Source organism: Cydia strobilella, chromosome 9, assembly GCF_947568885.1.
Source record: "Cydia strobilella chromosome 9, ilCydStro3.1, whole genome shotgun sequence".
Taxonomy (NCBI): Eukaryota; Metazoa; Arthropoda; class Insecta; order Lepidoptera; family Tortricidae; genus Cydia; species Cydia strobilella.
This window is the reverse complement of record NC_086049.1, coordinates 19,529,482-19,535,481: the sequence shown is the minus strand read 5'-3', so window position 1 is coordinate 19,535,481 and position 6,000 is coordinate 19,529,482.

Below are 6,000 nucleotides of genomic sequence, written 5' to 3'. Positions count from 1 at the left end.
ACTCAAAACCTAACCTAACTCAAAACCTAACCTAACTCAAAACCTAACCTAACTCAAAACCTAACCTAACTCAAAACCTAACCTAACTCAAAACCTAACCTAACTCAAAACCTAACCTAACTCAAAACCTAACCTAACTCAAAACCTAACCTAACTCAAAACCTAACCTAACTCAAAACCTAACCTAACTCAAAACCTAACCTAACTCAAAACCTAACCTAACTCAAAACCTAACCTAACTCAAAACCTAACCTAACTCAAAACCTAACCTAACTCAAAACCTAACCTAACTCAAAACCTAACCTAACTCAAAACCTAACCTAACTCAAAACCTAACCTAACTCAAAACCTAACCTAACTCAAAACCTAACCTAACTCAAAACCTAACCTAACTCAAAACCTAACCTAACTCAAAACCTAACCTAACTCAAAACCTAACCTAACTCAAAACCTAACCTAACTCAAAACCTAACCTAACTCAAAACCTTTTTTTTTTTTTTTTTTACATGGGGAATGCTTTTACGCATACCGCCGGGCCCGGACGGTTATGTGGGACTCAGGGCTGTATAGAGGCCCCACTACCCACTAAACCCCATGGTGTCCTCTCGCCGCTGTGGTTGCGGGGTTACGGGGAAGCTCACGCAATGCGTCCGCGACCCCGCAGCGGCTATCCTGCCTAGGATCCATACTCTTTTTTATTCCCCTGACCTACCCAGTGGAAGCGCTTCCAGGACACTAGGTCGCGCTTACCATCTCGGGAGCCAGCGTCATGAACGGGGACGCCCCCGTGTCCACCGTCCGCTGGCTCTCATTAGGGCGGCAGGTTCCGCTCATGAGCGGCACGTCTGCGGCCTATGCGGCGGCGGCGCATTGGGTCAGCCTCGGCCTGGACTTCCCGTTCGCGCTCGGCCGCCTCCTTATTTCTCATGACGTGCTCGCAGAACGTGAGCACAGTCTCCCACGCACTTTCGCTGCCTAGCATGGCCTGAACTACGGCTGGCAGCGAAAGGTCTAGCCCTACTTGGGCGACCAACTCCTCCCGTTCCTCGCCAAAAACTGGGCACTCAGCCAATGTGTGTTGGGCCGAGTCTACGCCGGCTCCGCATTGGTGACACTCCGGTGTCGGTTCCCGCTGGGCAACCTTGTGCAGGTATCTGCCGAAACAGCCATGCCCCGACAGTACCTGCGTTAGTCTGAAGGTAAGGACACCGGAGCGTCTTTCAACCCAGTCACGGAGGACTGGTCGTACCGCCTCTATAGTGTGGGAGCCAGCCTTCGGCCGCTCTAGCCGTTGCACCCACATCTCCGTCGCGTCTTCTAGCAGCTCAGTGTGCCGCTTCGCCACCTCCTGAGGTGCTTTCGGGTCACCTCGGGCTCGCGCCTCCCCGCGCCACTGGTACAGCGCCGCGAGGACCCTCGCGTCCAGGTCCCAGGGCAGAGAACCGGCCAGCACGCACGCGGCCGCCGCGCTCACTGTGCGGTATCCTCTGATTACCCTCAGCGCCATTGCCCTCTGCGGTCGTCGCAGTTGGGCAATGTTGTGGCTGCTGAGGGAATCCGCCCATACTGGGGCACCGTAAAGCGCCATCGAGCGCACCACACCCGTGTATAAGCGGCGACATGAGGCCTTGGGCCCTCCCAGGTTGGGCAGTATATGCCCAAAGGCCGCCGCTGCGCGCAGTAATTTGGGCGCTAAACGCTTGAAGTGAGCCTCGAAGTTCCACTTGCTGTCAAGCAAGACGCCGAGGTAGAGTAACGTCGGCTTGACAGCAATTGGAACACCTCCCACAATAATTTCTGCGCCGCCTGGAGGCGCTCTTCGCGGGCCGAAGAAACAAATGGCCTCGCACTTCGCTAGCGCCACTTCTAGCCCTAGACGCCGGATTCGGGCCACACAGTGGGCGACTCCCGCCGTCGCGAGCACAGCTGCGTCGCGGTAACTGGGTCCTCTGGCCGTTACGAGCGTATCGTCAGCGTAACACGTGACGTCTACTCCACGCAAGTTTTCCCCCCGTAGGACCCAGTCATAACCTATGTTCCACAGGAGTGGTCCTAGAACTGACCCCTGCGGAACTCCACACGACATACTCCTTCGACTCCAGTCCTGTCGCCCTGGCCAGACTACAGCCCTCTCGCTGAGGTAGGCGGCTATGATTCGCGACAAGTGTGGGGGCACCTTGTGGTACCGCAACGCCTCCTTTACGGTTTCCCAGGGCAGGGTGTTAAAGGCGTTAGAGATGTCTAATGACACCGCCAAGACGACTTCGCCCCGGGACACAGCCTCCTTAGCCATGGCCCGAACCCGCAATATGGCATCTACCGTCGAGCGGCCCCTACGAAAGCCGAACTGGTAGTCGGCAAGATCCGGCCCTACGCACTCCAGGTGCTTGATGAGGCGAGCTGCGATTATCCGCTCGAAGAGCTTGCCCACCTCATCAAGCAAGACTATAGGACGGTAACCAGATGGAGAGTGAGCCGGCCGCCCGGGTTTATGCAGAAGCACTAGCTTCCCAGTCTTCCAGTCCCTTGGAAAGCGGCCCTGCTCCAGACACGCGGTCAGGAGCCTCAACAGTCTTGACCCTAGGGCGTCCATGGCCAGGACCCAAGCACGGCCCGGAATGCCGTCAGGCCCGGGGGCCGTGTTCTTGGCACGGAGCCGAAACACCGCCGCGTGGAGCTCAGTGGATGATACTGTTGGGACTTCTTCATCCTCTCCTGCTCTCATCGTTGGCGGCACCATGGTAGGCGGCAGATGTGGCCCCCTTTCGGGGAAAAGCGTCTCCACCACGCGGCCTACAAGCTCCGGCTGGAGCGATTGGGTTAGCGGGGGTGCCCATGGGCGCAGCTTGCTCCGGACGAGCTTGTATGGCCTCCCCCATGGATCAGCATTAAGGGTCTCCAGGAACTCGGAACGACTCGCCTCAATTGCCCGTCCTATGGCCACCACAAACTCCGATCTGGACGCCTTGTAGTGATCATACAGGCGGCGCTCCTCGTCCGCATCAGGTCTCCTTCTCCTTCTCTGACGCATGTACCGGCGCCGCGCGGCTATGCAGCCCTCACGCATCTGCGCGAGCTCGGCGGACCACCAGTACACTGATGCTCTTGGTGGTAAAGGTTTGGCCCGGGGCATCGCCGCGTCACAAACGTGTGTCATGGCCTCCCGGAGCCAGGATGCTTCCGCCTCTATCGAAAAAACCTCCCCTTGTACTGGCAGCCAGGCCTGAATGATAGCCGCCTCCTTGAGCAGTTCGCGGTCAAGTTTAGTAAGGGCCCATCTTGGGCCACCCCCGACCGGACCAATCCGACTTAAGTTACCTGGGGTCAGTGAAGAAGTGGCAACGTCGAACCGTATGTAACGATGGTCCGACAACGTCTCCACTCCCACCATGACCTCCCAACCTTGGACACGGCGCGCCAGGGCGGCGCTCGCGAACGTGATATCCACGATGGAACCGCCCCGTTGCCGCACGCACGTGTGTGCCGTTCCCTGGTTTATAACTGCCAGACCCGTCGCCACTGCCCATTCTTCTAGGGTCGCGCCTCGCGCGTCTGTCGCCGGAGAACCCCAAGCCGTGGATTTGGCATTGAAATCCCCAGCAACGATGATCGGACGTGGAAGGAGTTGACCGACTCGAGCCCCTATTTCGTCCAGGAACCGCTCAAAATCGACCAGACAGCGGTTGGGCGAGAAGTACGTCGCAAGAAAGAAAATTTCGCCGCAGAGGGCGCCCACATATCCCTTTCCCCTGAGGACGTGAGTGAGTGGCGAACTACCAGTCGCCGTTCTCACAACAAGCGCCACGGAACCGTCCAGATCTCCCACCCAATCGTCGCGGGGAGGGATCGAGTAAGGCTCTGCCAGCACAGCAACGCCTATCATCCACTGCGCCATGGATTGAAACAACAGGTCCTGGGCCCTGGCGCAGTGGTTGAGATTCGCCTGAAGCACCCGAGTAGCCATACTAATCTGTGGCCATTGGATCCTCCTCCGGAGCGTCCAACCTGCTGCTGGGTGGCTGGGCAAGCTGGGACATGGCCCGGGAGCCAGTTCCAGCCTTCTTTCTCATCGCCTTCGGGCCAGGAGCTAGACAAGTCTTGGAGCCCAGCCTATGGTCTGCCTTTTTACCTGCGCTTTCACAGACAACGCAGTGTGGCGGCGCGGAACAGCCAGCTGCTTTGTGGCCGGATTTGCCACAATGATAGCACAGATCAGTGCGATCAGCGTCGCGGGTGCATTGTGCCCTGATGTGGCCCTTTTCAAGGCACTTGAAGCACCGCATGGGACGCTGATCGAGCAGCTTCACTGCGGCACGGACCCATCCTACCTGGAGTCGTCCGCGGTCAACTTCCATCACCTTTTTGGCTGCCGTGACCGGGCAGCGAAGCCAGATTGTACCGAGACCGGAGGCATCTTGGCGGATTTCCCCTGCCTTTATCTGGCCCTCTGCGCAACCGCCGATTTTAGCGACCGCTGCGACAACCTCGCCAGGCGACACCGAGTCATCGAGCTCCGTGAGGCGCAGCTCCGCGCACTTTACCGGCCTAGAGACTCGAACGATGTCCTCCCCCAGCTTTTCAGCCAGCTCTTTGGCCAGCGAGTCAGCCTTCTCGTCATTGGTTGCTCCCGGCACTTCAAGGATCCTGGCGCCAGTGGCAGCCCGCTTAAATTTTATGGCAGTAATGCCTAGCCGCTCCAGGTCGATGTTATCCTTCGCCTTGGAAAGCACCTGCGCGTACGTTACTCCCTTCTCTTCAGCGTCCGGATGTAGCGTCAAAACTACCGCCGCCGAGCGAGGCGGGCGGAGTTTACGCGGCTTGGGCTTGGTAGCCTTTTGCTGCTGTGGTGCTGGTTGGGACGCAGAGCGCGATTTTTCCGTCGCCTTCTTCTTGCCTCGGCCTACCACTTGCCAACCCACGTTTATGGACGCAGGGACTGATAGCAGGGGAGGAGGAGCTGGTGTCGAGGGAGGAGATGAGTTTGTGGTGGCCTTAGCCGCTGTTGGGGCCGCGCTTTTCTTCCCTTTTCCCTTTCCTTTATTAGATTTGGCTTTTCTGCCCTTTTGGGGCTCTTCGGTGAGATTCGGAGGGCCTCGCCTCGGAGTGGAGGTTGGAGCCGACCGGGGTCCACCTACCGCCGTTTTATTAATTACGGGCGCTGGCCCCGCCGCCATTTCTTGTGAGGCCGCCTGTACGGCTTGTTGCTGCCTGTCAGCAGCCAACGGGGGCCGCATTGGCTGGGCCGGCAGGAGCCTACCCTCCAGCTCGAGAGCTCCAAACCGAGCGTCGAGCATCAGCCCCACTTGAGCCGTCATAGCCCGCACCATATCGTCCACACTGGGACGCTCGGGGGAACGGGAACGGGCGGGCTGTGCCTGTTTCTTCGGCGGAGACGGGACCGGTGGCTGTCTCCTAAATTGAGCCCGGAGTTCCGCTCTGAGCTGCTCCATTTCGGAGCGGAGCTCCTTCATCTCTGCTCGCAGACGGTCATTTTGCGCCTGTAGACGCCGCGATTCTTCGGAGGACGTACGATCTTTGATTTCCTCGAAAGCGTCTCCTATACACGCGACGGCATTTTTGAGGGATTTTACAAAAGTACCCTTTAGATTTGAGGACTTTGTGGCCACCAATTCTATTGCCCTCAGGCTGGTCTGTACCTGCTCTAATCGTGAGCTCGCAGAGTACTCCTCTTCGTTTTGGGACAGGCACACAGCTCTGCCACTCTTGCCACTGCCAGGCAGGCTGCGAGTCGAGAGCGACCGCGTGAGGCTGGCTACCTCTTCTTCCGCCCTGCGGCGGACCTCTTCTCTTTTGGCACGGTTCAGCTCCTCCTTCGTTCTGGGGAGGCCCTCGTATTGCCTTGTAGAAGGAGGCCTGCCGCGGCCTCTCTTTGTTTCGGCATCTGAAACCGAGCCGCCAAGGTTAGTTTTGCGTTTCCTGCAAGACCAGCTCTCCTCCATCGAACTACAGCTCATGGCCGAGTCTGATTCCCCATCATCC